The 20,306-nt window shown below is 45.4% G+C and overlaps 1 protein-coding gene across 6 annotated transcripts in view; it reads left to right on the plus strand.

The window, feature by feature from the left end:
- The window catches only part of TBC1D14 (TBC1 domain family member 14), a 490,570-nt gene that overhangs the window by 63,488 nt on the left and 406,776 nt on the right, over positions 1-20,306 (plus strand). Inside the window, exon 1 of one of the 6 annotated variants that reach the window (XM_069203199.1) lies at positions 8,266-8,402. The exons of the other annotated variants lie outside the window; for them this stretch is intronic. The gene's annotated coding sequence lies outside the window, so the exon portion shown is untranslated. Of the gene's footprint in view, positions 1-8,265; positions 8,403-20,306 lie in introns of those variants that run through there. 6 annotated transcript variants of the gene reach the window in all.

Raw genomic sequence — 20,306 nt, forward strand, 5'->3', positions numbered from 1 at the left:
CCTTGGGATCGTCCATTGGTATTCAGATCTCTTCCGTCTTTTACTTTTGAACCTCTGGAGACTACTGATCTTAAATTGATTTCTACGAAGTTTGTTCCGTGGTGTAAGAGGCTGGCTCTTTATGTAGTGTTCAAAGCTAGGCATACTGTACAAAGAGTCTAGGCAACTACACGTTGGTTTACAGAGGTAAATTCAAGACCACCTAATGCTGTACGTTTTAAGGTAGCATGGTCGAGCAATTAGGCTAATCTTGGAGAAGGGCAAAGTATTTGTGGTGCTCACAGTATCAATAAATGAGACCACATACTTGAGTTTCTTTGTGCAGCAGGATTTCAGGTCTCGAGCCTTGGGTCTTCTTTGTTTTTGGTATTCTTTGGTCCTTGGAATCTGATTTCTTGGTCTAGGGACGCCCACTAAATACTGTATTTAGTGGGTGTTTAGGGGAGTACCTGGTAGTGACCAATGGATAATCTACCTTAGGGTGGCTACACCCACTAAGTGACCACTTCCCGTGGGCAGAAGTCTCTTCCCTACACTTGATTGGCTATTTTCTCTCCATGCAAGATGGTGGAAAATGAAATGGAGGGGTCACCTTGCATGCAACATCTTAAGGGTGGGGCCAGCTGGGGATGACCGCTCCTATCTTTTGTGTGGTTTCCTGCCATTGCTCCCGCCAAAAAATAGGGGTTTGCAATGGGGGGGGGTGGATGGTACAAGTGAGGGGGGGTGCGGGGTTCTTGTGCTGCTAGCAGCAGATTTGGGGGTTGAGTTTCAAGGGCAGTAAGCCTTTTGAAGATTGCTAGCAGGGCAGTGCACACTCCTTGCCAGGAAGGGCTTTGTTCTGGGACCCCGAAAGCTGGATCTCTCACTTCAGGGTTCCAGAATCTTGTCTGGTGGTACCAAGCTGGTTGTCACTGGCCAGCAACCATGCCAGGGTAGTTAGCTTTTGCAGGGGGCACCTCTAAGGTGACCCCTGGGTACACTTGGTAATAAATCTGATACTGGTACCCGTTTGGATTTATCAATGAGTTGTTTGATACCAAACAACCCAGGGTTCAGAGTAACCATTGTGTAGCTGTGAAACTTGTCCTGACCACTGTCCAGCACATGTACTTAAATGGCTGCTCTGTTCACTTACTGTGTCCCAGGTTTGGCAGCGACATTGTAGGGGCATATTGCTTATGTATCTTTGCCCTCACATACAGTATAGTGCACCCTGCCTTAGGGCTGGTAGGTCTTCCAGAAGGGTGATTTACCTATAGTGCATGCAGTGTGTAGTGGATAGGGCACAGGCTGCGTGCCATGTTGAGTTTGTCCTATAGAACTGCATCAGAATACTCTGCCTGCAATGACAGTGCTGGGTGCTTCTGGATGCATGACCCTAGAGGTTGGCCCAGTCTGTGCTGCAGCCCTCAAGGGCCTACACTTGGTACTTAAATACCATTTACTAGGGACTTATAGTGGCAGCTAAAGGTGTTGCCAGTTTTGCCAATACCTTGGTAATATTTTAGGTAAAGAACACCGGAACTGGGGACCTTGTCAGAAACTAGGCAAAAAGTGTGGGGGTACTGCAACCAGGTGCCAGTATCCCACACTTGGTGGCAGCACGAACGTTGGGTGAACTTTCCTTTTTCAAGGTTTCTGGATGATGCTATTATTCTAAGGCCTGACATTTCCTCCTAAGGGTCTTTCTAAATTGCACTCCTCTCAGGAGAGTCGTCTACCATAATTTCCCCCTTCTCCTGAAGAAGATAAATTGTTGAGTTTATTGGATGTTAAGTAAGCTGTATCTGTTTATTTGGACAAATCCAGTACTTTCAGGAAGATGGGCTCTTTCTCTGTTGCTACCTTTGGACTTTCTGGACAGGGTAAATAATCTCTAAAGGAACGTTGAGCCAGATGTTAACAGAGACAATCAAGTTGGCTCCTTTAATTCATGGAGAAACAATACTTGAAAATGTCAAAGATCGATCCACTCATTTTATAGCAGCTTCTTGGGCAGAGGCTCATGTAGTTTCATTGGATGAAATTGGTCATGTCAGGACCTAGGGCGGGGTTCAGATTACACTATTATTATACAATATATTTTTCAGAATGTACATGAAGTACAAAAGAACTTTGTGAGTCTTACAGTATTCTACTGTGTGATTGTCATTGAATAACAACTAAATACATTGGATGTTGTATAATATTGCTTTTATGCTGTGTTTTTATGTTGTCTTAAAGACCTATCTTTTCTATCATTAAGTAATGACAGAGATGAGGATGTAGATGTTATGGTCTGATTACTCATAGCCTAACTCACTTTTGTCCCAGTTATTAAGAACTGGCCCATCGTCCCTGGTCAAGGCCTTTGTCAGACCTCTGGAATATTACACATAATACTTTGAGAACCTAACCAATTTGTATTACCCAGATGAGGGTGGTTGGATTTATGTTTATCATTTCCTGTTTTGTTTCATGTCCTGTAAATGGTTACATTTCTCATCAATGATTGGCAGGAGGTTGTGATGCACGAAGACTAATAAAGATGACTAGTAAGTAATTGAGCCATTAGGCAGCAATAAGGTCGGACCTTAATAGAGATGTGTGGGACTGAGTCTGCATGTGCTAATTACTTTTCATACTTTACCTACCCTATTTAATCCACCCATTTGATATCCATGCAAATCGGAGGATTTTGTTTCTAAACATTTATGGAATTGCATGCCCTCTATCGTTTTGGTCCCGTCCCTCTTAGAGTGTATGTAGAGCATTTCAATATTGCCTAGATAAGGAAATTTAAAATGAGGCAGTCCAAACGCTTATTTCTTTTAAATGATTGCTTCACTGGTGCGAGGTTCCTGATAACCAAATAATCTATAGGTTGATTGAATGTATGATAGTGGTAGGTAGTTTAACATCGTTGCGGGGAAATATGTCTATTTTGTTAGAGAAAAGACATCTACCACAAATCCTTTTTATAAATGTCTGAATAACTAGGTTTTATAATAGCTGTTGGAGATCATTCCATATCTTTGCAAGACTTGTCTGCTAGGATGTATTCTATAAAATGGAATGCCAAAGGGCCCAATCTCCACTGACAGCTTGGTTAGCTATCATTTGTACTTTACATGTTTTACTTTCATCTCGTAGATTTCTTTCCCACCTTTTACTTTGTGTAATGAGGTTACTATTCTCTTATATTTATAAATATCAATGAAGTTCCCACGACGCAGGAGCAAATCTTAGTTCTGCATTTTGGGATCTTTCATTATATTAAAAAACAAACTGCCTCCCTGGAAACACTTGAGGATGAAAAGTTTTCACATCTTAATGAAAACTGTATACTTTAAAACAAACTGAATTTCAGCTGCCACTGCACTCAAACGTTTTTGGCTTAGAGTAACAGTAAGGATCGTACTCTGGGAGAGTAATTCGTTATTTTGTTTGCTTTCTTTTACGAAAGGGATTTGAAAAAGCTTTTAATACTCTAGTTTTTGTATAATGCCACCCTAACTTTGGGTGCCAGAATGCTTTATGTGTACCGTCAAAACACCTAGTATTTATAACGACGAAACATACATGCAAAAGTGCAAAGAACATTAGACATACAGGGAGTGCAGAATTATTAGGCAAGTTGTATTTTTGAGGATTAATTTTATTATTGAACAACAACCATGTTCTCAATGAACCCAAAAAACTCATTAATATCAAAGCTGAATATTTTTGGAAGTAGTTTTTAGTTTGTTTTTAGTTTTAGCTATGTTAGGGGGATATCTGTGTGTGCAGGTGACTATTACTGTGCATAATTATTAGGCAACTTAACAAAAAAAATATATATACCCATTTCAATTATTTATTATTACCAGTGAAACCAATATAACATCTCAACATTCACAAATATACATTTCTGACATTCAAAAACAAAACAAAAACAAATCAGTGACCAATATAGCCACCTTTCTTTGCAAGGACACTCAAAAGCCTGCCATCCATGAATTCTGTCAGTGTTTTGATCTGTTCACCATCAACATTGCGTGCAGCAGCAACCACAGCCTCCCAGACACTGTTCAGAGAGGTGTACTGTTTTCCCTCCTTGTAAATCTCACATTTGATGATGGACCACAGGTTCTCAATGGGGTTCAGATCAGGTGAACAAGGAGGCCATGTCATTAGATTTCCTTCTTTTATACCCTTTCTTGCCAGCCACGCTGTGGAGTACTTGGACGCGTGTGATGGAGCATTGTCCTGCATGAAAATCATGTTTTTCTTGAAGGATGCAGACTTCTTCCTGTACCACTGCTTGAAGAAGGTGTCTTCCAGGAACTGGCAGTAGGACTGGGAGTTGAGCTTGACTCCATCCTCAACCCGAAAAGGCCCCACAAGCTCATCTTTGATGATACCAGCCCAAACCAGTACTCCACCTCCACCTTGCTGGCGTCTGAGTCGGACTGGAGCTCTCTGCCCTTTACCAATCCAGCCACGGGCCCATCCATCTGGCCCATCAAGACTCACTCATTTCATCAGTCCATAAAACCTTAGAAAAATCAGTCTTGAGATATTTCTTGGCCCAGTCTTGACGTTTCAGCTTGTGTGTCTTGTTCAGTGGTGGTCGTCTTTCAGCCTTTCTTACCTTGGCCATGTCTCTGAGTATTGCACACCTTGTGCTTTTGGGCACTCCAGTGATGTTGCAGCTCTGAAATATGGCCAAACTGGTGGCAAGTGGCATCGTGGCAGCTGCACGCTTGACTTTTCTCAGTTCATGGGCAGTTATTTTGCGCCTTGGTTTTTCCACACGCTTCTTGCGACCCTGTTGACTATTTTGAATGAAACGCTTGATTGTTCGATGATCACGCTTCAGAAGCTTTGCAATTTTAAGAGTGCTGCATCCCTCTGCAAGATATCTCACTATTTTTGACTTTTCTGAGCCTGTCAAGTCCTTCTTTTGACCCATTTTGCCAAAGGAAAGGAAGTTGCCTAATAATTATGCACACCTGATATAGGGTGTTGGTCATTAGACCACACCCCTTCTCATTACAGAGATGCACATCACCTAATATGCTTAATTGGTAGTAGGCTTTCGAGCCTATACAGCTTGGAGTAAGACAACATGCATAAAGAGGATGATGTGGTCAAAATACTCATTTGCCTAATAATTCTGCACTCCCTGTAGACCTGAGTGTAAGGAGCACCGATCCGACCATTAACCAGCAGCAAATGAGTGTGTACGGAGGTGGCTGTGGGGTCTTTGATGGGAGGGCGTTCTAGAAGTTAAGCGTATTCCTAGAGAAAGTTTATTTGATTATATGGCTTTTTTTTTTTTTTTTAATTAGAGGAGGTAGAAGAAAGCTTTCTCTGAAGTCTGTACCTCATTCTGCTAATGATTGTTCACAGGTAATCTGGGGTGTTCATATGTAGTACCTCGTAGGTGTTACAAGTCTTGTACGTGCTGTCAGATCAAGAGGAAACCGTTAGTGATGCCAATAGTCAAGTGATGTTATTGAAATTTGTTATTCATGAGATGAGTCCAGTGACGAAACATAGTACTGATTTTAATGATTCATTTTGTGAGGCTTATGAACACGGTATTGCAGTATTTAAATATGCATATGACCATGGCTTGATCTAAGCTTTTCAGGGCACTTTTGCAAAAAATGTTATATTTTCCGAATAACTCTGAGGTGCTGGTTGGCTCCTTTGGCAACATCTGGACTCGGTATTCATCTGGCTATTTTTTTTTAGAGACCGTTGTCTTCACAATATTGCCCTGGTGCAAGACTCGACCTAGAAATCTCAGCAGTGCTCCCACGTGTGCTGGGTCACACCTTGCAGCTCCGTGCGGTCTTTGTTATGCCCTGCTAGTGATGGAGTGGAGCCATATACAAGCACTGTGCTGACATTACTTCTTTCTTGGACCTGTAGGATGCCTATTTTCTTTTACCTGCCCTGCAGTCCTCAGACGTTACCTGCAGTTCAAATCCACAGTTGGTATCCATGACCTCAACAACTTCAGCCCGTTCACTTTCCTTTTAAGGGAACGTGTTGGAAACCGGTTTAGCTTTACAACTGTCACTCCATGGGTAGGCAAATAACCACCTCTGTGCTTTCCAATCTGGATTCAGATATGGGTGTAGTACAGAAATGGCCCTTCTGCACACTGTGGATGAATCTTTCCTTCCTTGACTCTGATATATCCATGCATCTAGACCTCTCATCTGCTATGAAACAGTCCGCAACCACGGTCAGATTAACATCTTGAAGGAATGCATGGACAATAATAGTGTAATTCTAAAATTATGTTTTATATTTGTATCACTGAACGCAAATAGTTAAATAAAACAGGGCGCCCTCTAGCAAAACTCACCTAAACTAAGGGGTTTTAGAGGGTTTGACCCTTCCCCAAGCTATTTTAAGCCCTATCTCAAACCAGGGAGATTGTGAACACCTCTGTAATTCTTGATCATCAATATGCAGATGATGCCCACATCGGTTTGAAGATTTCTGCCCCTAACTTATGATAAATACTTCTGACTGCAGATTTCTCACTTTAGAATAATCCCTGAATGCCAGACTGGATTGGAAACGTGTTTTTAGCAGTGCTTCCATGTTCCACAAAGAGGCGCCTAGTGGCTCCGTACTGCCTGAGAAGGGACACAGCGGAGTTGCATATAAGCACCACCACTGCTTACTGATGTTGGTTCCTTCCTTTCAATCTGAAGCTCTGTCTTTCAACAGGGATCTGAAGCTACACTCACCACTCCAAAATGCATCAGTTTTTCCGATAACTCCTAAAACTAATTCCAGTGTTTTAGAGAGTAAGGCCTCCTTCTAAACCTGGAGGTTTCAAATCATGTTAAGACTGCAGGAAACAAACGTTTTTAATGAACCCACACAAGGTGTCTCTGATATCTGGACTTTGGTGACAACTCAGACTTGTGTGATAAATGTGCCCTCATGCACCCGAAAGTGATCCGGGACCAGGAGACAGAATTGTATGTCGCTGAACACAAGAAAAAGCTGCTGCCGCTCCCAAAAAACTGTCACCTTCGTGCTAAAAAAAAAAACATAAAGCTACAAAACAGTCAAAAGAAGGGGAACTGCATCATGCACTGACAGGAGTAAATATGAAACAATGAGACGAGGAAAGGGTAGAGGGTATGGAGGAGAGCATTTGGACAAAGCAGTTAACTGAAATTATACAACAGTAAGGCAGTACATCATGAAGGAGTTATGCCGTATGAGCCCACGGGTAATCATTGAAGGGCAAAAAGAGTATTCCAACAATCGGTCCGTCTCTTCATGTTCTGCAACATGATCATTTGTTAAATAGTCTTTCAGTGGTTGCCAAATGTCTTTAGGTCTGGAGTTAGGTGGTTGCAAAGCGGCATAGTTTGAAAGTGGTATCGCAATATGTCAATTCTTTCAGCCAAGCTGATACCAAAGGGGGGTTGGCAGTGCCCCAGTGTAACAAGATTTGCTTTCTGGCTAGAAGCAGTGCAATAGCAGTGTAGCATCGTAGACTTTGAGGCAATGGTTTAACATATAGGGCCATCAGGGGGTCTGGGGTAAGTGGCTGGTCCAGCATAAGAGACATTGTGGCATAGAGTTCTTCCCAGTAGGAGCAATTGCTGCACAAGTCCAAGAGAAAAGGAAGGAATCTGCCTATTCCACCTGGCATTTAGGGCACCAATGGGGCATAGTGGGGTTGAATTTAGCTAAGGCTTTAGGGGTCGTACATGCCTGGTGAGGTACTTGAAGTGTAGCAGTTTATAGCAGTGGTTGCCCAAAATAAGCTTGGTTTGTGTATAGCTATAATACCAGGTCTTATCGGGGATGGAGATTTACTCCAGTTGATTTGCAGGCCAGAGAATACACTGAAACACAGCACCTCGCGAATGAGAGGGGCAAGGTTAATGACTGGGGCATGCACAAATAACACAATGTCATCATCATACAGGGATGCCAATAATGTTCCATGGGGAAAGCGGAGACCCAGGTGAAGGTGCTGCTCCTATAGGTGTTGGACTAGGAGGTCCATAGCAGTGATGAATAGGAGGGGGGAGAATGGGCAACTCTGTTGAGTGCCTCAAGTTAAATAAAACTGTTCAGAGAGGGCATTATTTAATCGCAGACAAACTGAGTTTTTTTTGTATAATTGCATGATGAAGTGGCGAAAGCCATTGGGGATACCTAACTTCAACAGTATTGCATGGCGGAAGGACCATTCGAGTGATCTGTATGCTTTTTCTGCATCCAATAGGGCCACCGCTACTGGAGTGATGGGTGAAATTTGGTTAAGGACTGTGAAGATTGTTCTGAGGTTAATAGATTTGAGAGCGGTGGAGGATAAAACCAGAGTGCATGGGAGAGACTATTCGATCCATTAATAAAGAAAGGCCATTAATAAAGAAATACTTCAGGTAAAAATTAATTTTTTTGTTGTTGTTTTAAAAATGATAGAGCCCTGTAGGAGCTGCACAAATGGGGGAGTGGGGGTTGTAAGGCTTGAGCAGTAGAGTAATCATTGCCTCACGTAACGTGGGAGGGTGTGTCCCACGTTTAGGAGACTCAGCGTAGACTTCCAGTAAATGAGAAAACAAAATCGTTTTAAATGCTTTATAAAAGTCTCCTGTAAACCCAACCAGCCTGGGAGCCTTAAAGCCACTCAGTGCATCAGTTGCCTGTAATACTTCTTCACAAGTAATAGGTGTGGCAAGAAAGTGCTATTGCCCAGGTTCAAGCCATACCATATCTATCTCTGACAGATAGTCAGCTTGTACAGCCCAGCTGGCACCCTAGATATGAAGTGTAAAGTGACTGGTAGTGTGTTGTAAGTTCTGCTAGGATAGTGGCCCCTTCCGTAGTGACCGTGCCATCTGAGTGCTGTAAACTGGTCAGCTAGCGTGGTAGGGAGGCCAGAGAAGGTGGGCCAAAGTGCGGCCTGGTCTCTCGCCCTCGCCATATTTGCTTCCTCTGGCGTATTTCCCCAGCTAAGAGACTTCCCGAACAGCCAAGTCCTGAAACTCCTGTAAGAGTGTTGACCTAACACTGAAGGGATAAGGGTCCAAAGCAGATGTACTGGCCCGATCTACCTTGCAGAGCCCCTCTTCAACCTTGACAAGATCCTTTTAAATTCTCTGGAGGACCCTGGCATGTTTAATCAATCCGGAATTTGTAAAGCACACTACTCACCTGTGAGGGTCTCAAGGAACTGTTTAGCGATAGATACACCACGAATGTGAGCCTTATATGCTTCCCATAAAGTTGAGTGCCTCTGTACAGTCCCTTCATTTATGGCAAAATATTCTTTAATGGCATCTTGGATTTCTGTCCTAAAAGCCATGTCATGGAGTGCATTCACTGGGAAATGCCAACGCCTTAGTAGGGGGTTGAGACTAGGTATGTGTAATGTTGCCAGAACAGGGGTGTGATTGGATAACGTGCGTGGTAGATGGGAAAAGTCTGTTAATCGTAGCAGCACGCTTTGAGATACCAGTGATCAATGTGGGTCCAGGTGTTGTGAGGCACTGAATAAAAGCTATAGTCCCTTCCATGTGGCTGTTTATATCACCAAGCATCAGTAAGGTGGAAAGTATCCAGGAGATGTAGAAGGGCTTGAAGGAAGCACAGCTTGGCAACTAAACGCAAACACGGACTCGACATCATATCCTATGCCGACGACACCCAGCTCATCTTATCCCTCACCAACAACCCCACATCAGCAAGGACCAGACTGCACGACGGCATGAAGGAAGTAGCGACCTGGATGACAGACAGCCGACTGAAACTGAACACAGATAAAACGGAGGTCCTCATCCTCGGCCCTACCCCCTCCGCATGGGACGACTCCTGGTGGCCCCCCGCCCTAGGCAGCACTCCCCAACCGACCAACCACGCACGCAACCTCGGCTTCATCCTGGACTCCTCCCTCTCGATGACCAGACAGGTCAACTCGGTGACCTCAGCGTGCTTCAACACCCTCCGCATGCTCCGCAAGATCTTCCGCTGGATCCCCATCGACACCAGGAAGACCGTCACCCACGCCCTCGTCACCAGCCGCCTGGACTACGGGAACACTCTGTACGCCGGCATCACCACCAAGCTGCAGAGGAAACTTCAACGGATCCAGAACGCCGCAGCACGACTCATCCTGGACATACCTCGCCACCACCACATCTCCGGACACCTGAGAAAACTCCATTGGCTCCCGGTCAACAAGAGGATCACCTTCAGACTCCTCACCCACGCACACAAAGCCCTCTACAACCTCGGACCCAAACTCATCAACTCCCGCGTCTCCTTCTACACTCCTCCGCGCACTTTGCGCTCCACCGGTCAGGCCTTGGCAGCTGTTCCCCGCATCCGCAAAACCACCGCCGGAGGAAAATCCTTCTCTTTTCTGGCAGCGAAGACCTGGAACTCCCTGCCCAGTCACCTTCGCGCCATACCCGAACACCTCCCCATCAGAAGGCAGCTCAAGACCTGGCTCTTCGAGCACTGACCCCCTCCCCCCCAGCGCCTTGAGACCCTTATGGGTGAGTAGCGCGCTTTATAAATGTGATTGATTGATTGATTGATTGATTGATAGTTGAGTCTGTTGAATCGAGAGTGAGCTGACGTGATGTTAAGATCGCCACCCATTGAAATGCAGTTTGCTTGGTGTCAGTTAGTCTGTCCTAAAAGGTCAGTATACAACTTGGGCGACTCTGTGTTTGGCGCATAGACATTAACGAGCAATATAATCTGGCCTGCTAGATTTGCTGAACACCAGCAAGTATTTCCCTTCTGGATCTGTGACACACTCAATGGGTGTGAAGGGGCACTGCTATGTATTAAGATACAAACTCCTCCAGAATAAGAGCTGTAGTATGGAAAAATAGCACTGGGAGCACAATGTGGCTAAATACCTACATTCGGTGCATGGAGACAGATAGGTCTGTTAAAGTAATGCCACCTCGACCCCATGGCGATTAAGATCTGTAAGGACCTGCTTTCCTTTCCTCTGGTTTTTGTAGCATCTGATGCTGTGGAGTTTCAGTGCGGAGTCTCTATTCAAATCAATAATCATAATGGTAAGGGAGAAAAAAAAATGGATTGTGTGCAGAGGTGCCGGGCCCTGGCATACTATAGAGTGTAATGACTTTGTAGCTTCAAGTAACAAATCAATCCTAGAACAGAAAACCCACCCCCCTCCCACCGTGGCAATATCAAGGGCCAAAGAGATCCCAAACAATAAAAAATAACGAACGCCGTAACTATATTGGTGTACAACTTCAGGGGGGTGACAACACTCAGGGGAGCACACTCCTTATGAGCAAGAAAGAGTAAGTACAATATAAGGCCATTGGGCTAAGATTTCACCTAGTGGGAGAGCTCGTATATATTTGGGCCGCCAGTGTCCTTGATGAGCTGTGTGTGCCACAGTACTATAGGATTCCAGAGGCTGACAGTAGGTGTCGTATCTGGAGGTCTTAGGATGATCGTAGTGTACAAGAAAGCTGGGAGACGGGTATGGTGGCATCTGGGAGCAGGGTAATACAGAGCCCGAGGGGAGTTTCCACCTATTTTGTGCTCTTTGCAGAATTGCACAGAATCCGCAGGAGTATTGAATACATAGGTTTGGTCATCCATTGCCAATCACATTCATGCTGCGTAGAGAATCCCATATTTGAGGCCTTGTTTCTTGTAGAGTGCATTTGACTTATGTGACTCTGCGCTGGGCCTCTTGGGCTAGCAGGGGGAAGTCTGGGGAAAAAGGACACAGCATTGTCTTGATATTGTAAGGAACCCTTTTCTCAGGCAAGACGCAAGACTGTGTCCTGGTCTCGAAAATTTAATAGCCTAGCGGTGATCATGCGTGGCAGTGCTCCTGGAGCGGTTTGTGGGCCAAGTGTCCTGTGCGCCCTCTCAGCCACAAAGGAGGTTCTGCCAAGGAGTTCAGTTAGTAGATTCACTACAGACATAACCATGCGTCCAGTGGCTGTGCTTTCCGCTATACCGGCTATGCAGATATTGTTGCGGCGATACCGCACTTCCAAATTATTTTTCTTGGCTGTGGTCTTCAGAATGCGATTAGCACATTTAAGGTGCTTCAGAATGTCTGTGGTGTCATCCATCGGATATCTTACATTCAGCGCCGTTGCCCTTGACTGCATGTCTGTCAAGTCGCTCAGACATACCGTCCATGTGCACGGACAGGGCATCATATCTGGAGTCGATGGCCTTAAAGCCGGCACGGTGCTCAATTATAATGGCATCAGTACCATCGGGTGGGGGGGGGGAGGGTCAGCGGTGCCATTTCCTGCAGGTGTCTCAGGCCCAGGAGATAGGAGTTGGCGACGTGGGATTTTCAAGGGCTCGAAGGTAAGTTGTTTTTGCTTGTGATCATTACTGCCCATTCTGGCAGCGTGACTAGTATCACCGGATTAATAGTTGCAGTGATCCTACGTCTATGGGATTAATACAACGTGACCAGATCTCAAAGGAGTCCTGTTTAATAGGATGGGCAGAGCTTTAGGATGCAGGTAAGTAATGTTCAAGCATGGGTGTGTCAGTGTGTCCTAAGTCGCAACAAGTTGTGTTTGTGTTGTCGTCTCGACAGGCTAGGTGTCGGGGGGAGGGGTGGGCATGGTGTTGCCTTTGTGCTTTTGTAGGATGGTAGCTCTCGCTGCCTAAAAGATATCAGGGATCTATGTAGTGTAGGCGCGTAGTGTGCGTGTGACCCCTAGGTTGCTTCAGTAACCTGCACAGCATCAGCTCAAGCTGTTGCAGAACTTGTTTCTTCTGTGTCTAAAAGCGGTTTCCAGTACTGGCAGCCCAGTATGTAATCTAGAGTCGCAGGGATCCATTCAGCAAAGGAATGCAGTGTACATCCACCCTCGCGGGCACCTTAGCAGCACGCTGCAGTGCCGGGGATAAGTGTAGACCCCTCTCCCCTGTGCTCATATGTGTGGCCCCCAACACCCTGTGTTCATATGTGTGGCCCCCAACACCAGCAGTGTCAGTCTTTAACAGGTGGTGTCATCAGCAACTCGCCCTTGTTAACGCGTCCCTTTATGATCATTTAGTACACATCAGGACTCGTTTTTAAGCCAATGAATCTTTTGACCCAGTTGAGAGACACCTTAGGACGAGATAGCTAATCAATATGTCAATCAATACATCAATGTCATCAATATTTATTACAACAATGCATTTCACTTTAGTCAAAGAAACCAAATCAATTCAAGACACCACCATGACCTGGCAGTCACGAATAACCACACCTGTTTAGTAGAATTTTATGAATTTTATTCCCTATTAATTACAATTAGAGCAAATGTGTTAATCTCAAAACCAAGAAACAAAACAGCATAGTCACAATATGGCAACTCTGATAAGATTTCATTAAGGCAAGAATCATAAACATCAAAACATAACACAGCTTGAACATAGATCAACTTTAGCAGTGTGTCATTAACGCGTCGGTTCAACAAAGCATAGATTCAGTTGTTTTGTCCATTTGCGTCAGTTTAGTGAACACCTGTCCTACCCACTGATTAGCATTGGCATGTTGGGCTTCATGCAAAAAAATTTAGAACACCAATTTGGAAAACCTCTAGCTATGGTCTCTGTCAAAAGTAAGCAGTTGGTACCTAGAAAGGAAAAGCAAACAGACAAATCACAATTTCATTGTCCTAGTTACCTTCCAAGGTTTGGGTCAGCACTCAGGTTCAGTCTTTGTCTTCAGGACATCAGTTGATTCGCCGTCAGTCAAAATTCAGCTCTGGGCAAAAAGGGCCACTTCCCTCATAAGGAGGCAAAGTGTAAAAATGGGCAATCTAAGAAAGGATGGTTTTAATTAAAACCATATAGGTCACCAAACAGAGTGACAGAGTTTCTGGATAAAATCAATAGCATTCCCTAATACCTCTAGGGCTCCCCGTGTCATGGGTTTTTATCCCTTTTTCATTGTACATTCCCCTAAAATCTAATTGGCTAAGGGGTTGCACCCCATTATCTCTACCCAATTAACTTTGAATTAGCTCATCAAATTTGTCAACCCACAACAGTTCACAAGCATTTTATTGGTCCATATGATTGACGTCTTCAGAGGTAGCACGTCCGGTATGATTTCATCCTTCTGTAATTCTTTGCACATCTTTTGGCCAGTAGCTCCATTGTCTTCATCGGTTTAAACGATCTTGTACAATATATTAATCTACACTGTTGCATTTTGGCTAAATCATTTCTACAAGCAATATAAATTTCATGAGAACGGATCCACTAAAGTTACATTCAGCTTTTAGTTTGAAGAAAACAATAGGTTATGTCGTTTTGCGAGTCAGCACACTGTACGTTTAGAGAAACACATTTAATATGAGAGCCAGGCAGCTAGGCCTCGACTCATGCTAACCAAGGCCTATAAGATTTATTTTAGCAAAACTTTAATAACATAATCATTAATAATTAGTACAAAACTATTTAACTGCAATATTTCATAAACATTAGTCATTTTCTTTTGTCCCCGTATACATTAGCGGCCACTCCCCGTGGTCACATTTCAAGTGCACGTTTTAGCAAAATAGGTTAATACACTTTCTATGCAGCATTATCATGCATTAGTTCATAAACATTTCATGTAAATATAGATTTTATAAGCTACGCTCTCTCACCCTCAATGGCAGCAGATGTAGGGAGCAGTCTGCTCAGCACTTTGACTCGGGAGCCTAACTCTGCCATCACAGCAGTTGGTTTATTAGCAGATGGCAGGGTCTGAGTCACTTCTGACTGTTTTGGGTGTCTGCAAGGGGCAAACGCACAAATCAGTGCTGGAGTAGGGGAGGTAAACAAGCATGCCGAGTACGCTTGCCTGAGGTCCATGCCGCAGTTCAGGCTCAACCATGGTCCCTATGCCTGTGGGGCCTCCAAGGGCCGCGTCAGGTCTCTGTTCTCAATCCATATCGTGCATGGTGGTGTTTGCGCTTCCCTCGTTGAGTCGGTATATAGTGACGCTTTCAGTTCATCTGCAGCATTCAGACTTGTATGCGGATGGTTTGTTTGGGCTGAAGAATGCCATATGGTGCTGGTATGTGGGGTAGAGCTTGGTGGAGCTTCAAAGCCTCGCGGCCATCTTGTTTTTATGCGGTTTGGAAAAGGATCAATATACATGTGGTCTTCAAAGGCCTCTTTATTGCGCTTATGTTTTTCTTTTTAACACATCTTGGGTACGTGCTCATCCCTTCATCATAAAGCCCCTGGGAGCAAAGCAGGTGAAAGTTGTCCATCAAGCTTGATTTCCATGCAGGGCTTTGGAACTGATACTAAAGGGACTGTGCTGGGAAACAGAGTGGGACCTATACTACATGGCTGAAATAAGCTCCCAGCTCGGGGTGCCACTCTACGCAGTACTTGATGTCCAAATCTATTTCCTAGGTCTTCCAGGCTATTCTAACTGCTATGGGAAAAGCATCAAAACCTCCATTTGTGTGGATGTAACAAAAAATCTGAAATCTCATCTGTTAAAAGAACTCTAGAGATTGACCTGAAAAGTGCAAAGAGAAAAAGGGTTGACCAAGATCTATGCAATGAGCAAACGTGTGAGTGCAGCTACAACATCACATGGTTTTAATTTATCATCTCTACATAGACTATCTTTTCTCACTCTTGCAAAATTGCTTAAGGTTCTGCAGATTGGTACATCTCGGGGATGCTTCCAAACATTATTTGGCTGCTAAATGTGGTTGCTTCAATAGTTGTGAGGTATTAATGGGGCCCATCATTTATCATTGTGCCCCACGTATCTGCTTAACATAATAGTCTACTAGTAAGGTAATTTGGAGTCCTCTCCCAGCGAGTTCTCTTCCTTAGGAAAGAGTGCAAACCTTTCTTCAGACCACATTTGCTTCTCTAACTTTCTTCCTCCACCCAGGAAGTTCCAGAGATCACTAGTAACTATAAATCTACAGTTGAATAGCAAATTATGCATGCACCTTGCTTTATCTCGCTTGACTTTTTGGAGATCCAAAAGCACAAATTGCACATCAGCTGTACCAAATGATGTACGCCTGTTAAAACATAACTGTAGGAAGCTGGCTCTGTATATACTGTATCAAAATGATATATAGTGTGCACAGAGTCTAGGTGTTCCCCAGAGGCCTGAGAGGCACAAATAAATAAAACTAATAATGTTCTATTTGTGGTAGTGTGGTCGAGCAGTTAGGCTTAATAGAGGGTAGTGTTAAGCATTTGTTGTACACAGAAGCAATAGAAGAAAACACACACACTCAATGACTTAACTCCAGACCAATAGGATTTTATATAGAAAAATATATTTTTGTTACTATATTACTAGAACTACAAGATTCAGTTCAGAAGTAAATACTGTTGCAGGTATGTACTTAATGTAGACATCAATGTAACTTTGTTTCACTTTTTCTATGTAAACCGTTTTTAAAGAAACAGAATAACTATTTTAAAAGTAGACACTGTGCATTTTCTGAATAGTTCCTGGCGGGAAGAAAATAAAGTGCAGTTTTAGAGGTAAGTACACGACTTACAGTTCCAGTCTCCGGGGTATAGGTAGTCCACCGTTGGGGGTTCAAGTCAACGCCAAACACCCACCACCAGCAACACTGGGCCGGCTAGATGCAGAGGTCAAAGTAGAGCAATTTTAACGCCTGCTCCTATGGAGACGGGGGGGTACTCGGAATCAGGTCTACCAGCAGGTAAGTACCTGTGGCTCAGCGGGCAGACCAGGGGGGATTAGAAGAGCACTGGAGGGGCCACAAGTAGGCACCAAACACACACACTCCGCATTCAGGGGCGGCCGGGTGCAGGGTGCAAACAGGACATTCGGCTTCTAATGCTGGTCTATGAGGGGACCCCAGGCGTCACTTACAGGCTGCAGGCGAAGTCCAGGGGTGTGTCTGGGGCACACCACTGGTCGGACAGGGAAGAGGGCTGCCTGTTGATCGTTGCTGCACCGGGTGTTGGTTCTCCAAGGGGGGGGGGAGATTGGAGGGGCGGCTGCGGGTGCAGTGGATCCTTTGGTGTCTGATATCTTTGTCCAGAGCTTTCTCGGTCAGGGGAGGTCCTCACGATTCCCTCTGCAGGTGTTGTCGTGTAGGGGTCAACCCAGGGTGAGCTCTTGCTCGGAATCACCTGGGGACCCTCTCTGGCTGGGTGGACCACCTGGACACGGGCCGTGGGCATCGGGTGCAGAGTGATCAGACTTACGCTTCTGGAGTGAGGTGGGAGCCCTTTAGAAGAGGTTTCTTCTTTTCTTCTTTGGATAGAGCCGCTGTCCCAGGAGTTCTTGATCCTCTGTGATGCAGGCAGTCCTCTGGAGGTTTTTCAGAGGTTGCTGGACCTGCAGGATGCGTCGCTTTTCTTCTGCAGGTTCTTTGAAGCAGGAGACAGGCCAGTAGGGCTGAGGCCAAGTCAGTTGTTGTCTCCTTTCCTTCTCTGCTGGTGTTATGGCTAAGCAGTCCTCCTTGTGAGGTCATCAGGAATCTGGTGAGTTGGGTTCAGGGAGGCCCTTAAATCCTAGATTTAGGGGCATGTTAGGGATCAGAGGGCAGTAGCCAATGGCTACTGTCCCTGAAGATGGCTACATCCTCCTTGTGCCCACTCCCTTGGAGGAGGGGGGCGGGGGGGGGAGTCACATTCATATCCCTATTAGTCCCTGTCCTCCAAAACAAGATGGAGGATTCTGCAGGGAGGTGGTAACCTACGCTCTAGACACCTTAGGGGTGGTCCTAGCTGGGGTGGTCACTCCTCCCTGTTTTCCCTTATTTTTCTGCCAGACTTGCCGCCAAAAGTGGGGCTTTGTCCGGAGGCGGGCATCTGCACTAGCTGGAGTGCCCTAGGGCACTGTAATCCGAGGCTTGAGCCTTTAAGGCTCACACCAGGTGTAACAGTTCGTGCAGGGGGAGGTGTGAAGCACCTCCACCCAGGACCAGTTTTGTTTCTGAACAGAGTGCACAAAGGCACTCACCCCATGTAGTCAGAAACTCATCTGAAAGTGGTAGGCTGGCACAGACTGATCAGTCTTAGACTAGCAGTTGGGCTAACATACAGTGGGCATCTCTAAGATGCCCTCGGTGTGCATTTTTCAATCAATCCCACACTGGCATCAGCTTGGGTTTATTGTGCTGGGAAGTTTGATACCAAACTTTCCAGTATTCAGTGAAGCCATTATGGTGCTGTGGAGTTCGTAATGACAAACTCTCAGACATGTACTCAATATGGCTATACTGCATTTACAATGTCTAAGAATGGACTTAAACACTGTAGGGGCATATTGCTCATGCAGCTATGCCCTTACCTGTGGTATAGTGCAACCTGCCTTAGAGCTTTAAGGCCTGCTAGAGGGGTGACTTACCTATGCCACAGGCAGTGGTTTGTGGGTATGGAACCCTGAGAGGGTTGTCATGTCGACTTTGCCTTTTTCTCCCCACCAGCACCCACAAGCTGCAAGGCAGAGTGAGGGGTAACCCAGGGTGGCATAATACATGCCTTCCTTGGCCCCAGGACCCTTGGTACCATGGGTACCTTTTACACAGGACTTAACTGTGTGCCAGGGCTGTGCCAATTATGGAAACAAAAATGCAGTTTTAGGGAAAGAACACTGGTGCTGGGGTCTGGTTAGCAGGGTCCCAGCACACTTTAAATCAAAGTTGGCATTAACACTAGGCAAAAAAGTGTGGGGGTAGGTAACCATGCCAACAGTGGCACTTTCCTACAATTACTAATTTATAGATTAACAGTTACCAAAATATACTGATTGTTACAGTTTGTGACAAAGATAGGTGCCCACTACATGGTACATTTTACTGGTAAAGAGTGAGCTATATACAAGCTTTGTGAATTCCTGAAAATCTTAACTGAAAATGTTGGCTTAAGCATTCGTGAGCAAAATGTACCTCTTCAAGATTGTTTTTTTTTTTTTTTTTTTTTTTTTTTTTTTAAAGATTCTCGTCTGAAATGGTTGCTGTTTTTCAGAGTTTTATGGAAAGTCTGCAGATTTAGATTTCGAAAGGTCAGCTACAGCAAACATAAAACATTTTGTATTTATATCTGAAATTAATATCTCTGAGCGTAGTTAGAACCTTTCAAATAAACCTCACCTTGACCCAAGGGTAGGTCGCTCCCCCTGCCGCTGCAGCTCCTCCAAGTTCCCGAGTTCCTGTGTTCCTGAGACCCACCTAACTGTAAGTACCCCCCTCCTCCCAGCCCCTCGCCCTGCCCCGCGCCACTCACCTTCTCTCCTGCTCCTGCTTCTTTTCCTCCTCTCTGTCTCTTCCTCCTCGCTCCCCCTCTGCAATCTTCTTCTGTGTTCTTCTGTTCTTCTCTTCTGTTCTTCTGTTCTTCCCTTCTGTTCTTCTGTGTACTTCCGGTCTTCTGTGTTCTTCTTCTCTGTTCTTCTCGGTGCTTCTGTGTTCTTCTTCTCTGTTCTTCTCTGTTCTTCTCTGTTCTTCTCTGTTCTTCTGCTCTTCCGTTCTTCTGCTCTTCCGTTCTTCTGCTCTTCCGTTCTTCTGCTCTTCCGGTCTTCTGCTCTTCCGGTCTTCTGCTCTTCCGGTCTTCTGCTCTTCCGGTCTTCTGCTCTTCCGGTCTTCTGCTCTTCCGGTCTTCTGCTCTTCCGGTCTTCTGTTCTTCCGGTCTTCTGTTCTTCTGTCTTCTGTTCTCCTGTCTTCTGTTCTCCTGTCTTCGGCTCTTCTACCTCCTCCGTCTTCTTCCCCCGAGCCTGCCCTCCTGCTCCTTCCTCATCCCCCTCCCTCACTCGCCTCCCCCTCTCTCACCCCTAGCTAACCCGTTCGCTATCTACCTCCCTCACTCCTCCTATCTTCCTATCTCTCTAGCTCCCTATCTCACTATCTAACTCCCCCACTCTCCACCTCCTCCTACCTACCTATCTGTCTATCTATCTATTTCCCTATCTATCGACTTCTCTATCTATTTTCTCTATCTATTTCTCTATCTCTCCCCCCCCCTCCCGCCACCCCCTCTACTACCTATCTCCCTATCCTCTCACTCTACCTCTCTCCCTCACCCACCTCTACAACCCCCCCTCCCCTATCTTCACAACCCTACTCCTATCTCTCTCCCTAATCTCCAAACCTCCTAACACTCACCCTCCTCCACCCTAAACCCCCTCCCCCAGCTCCTCTCACTCTACCTGTCCCCCCCCCCCCTCGCGCTTTCCCGCCGCGACCTCCTGCACGCCCCCGCCCCCCAGCTCCCATTCGCCCCCAGCTGACCCCTCCCCCCCCCTCCTACCTTTTATGGCGGCCGCTGCGCGACAGTGGTAGCGACCCTTGACCCAAGGGTAGGTCGCTCCCCCT

The sequence above is a fragment of the Pleurodeles waltl genome, chromosome 1_2, assembly GCF_031143425.1.
Source record: "Pleurodeles waltl isolate 20211129_DDA chromosome 1_2, aPleWal1.hap1.20221129, whole genome shotgun sequence".
In the NCBI taxonomy this organism is placed as follows: domain Eukaryota; kingdom Metazoa; phylum Chordata; class Amphibia; order Caudata; family Salamandridae; genus Pleurodeles; species Pleurodeles waltl.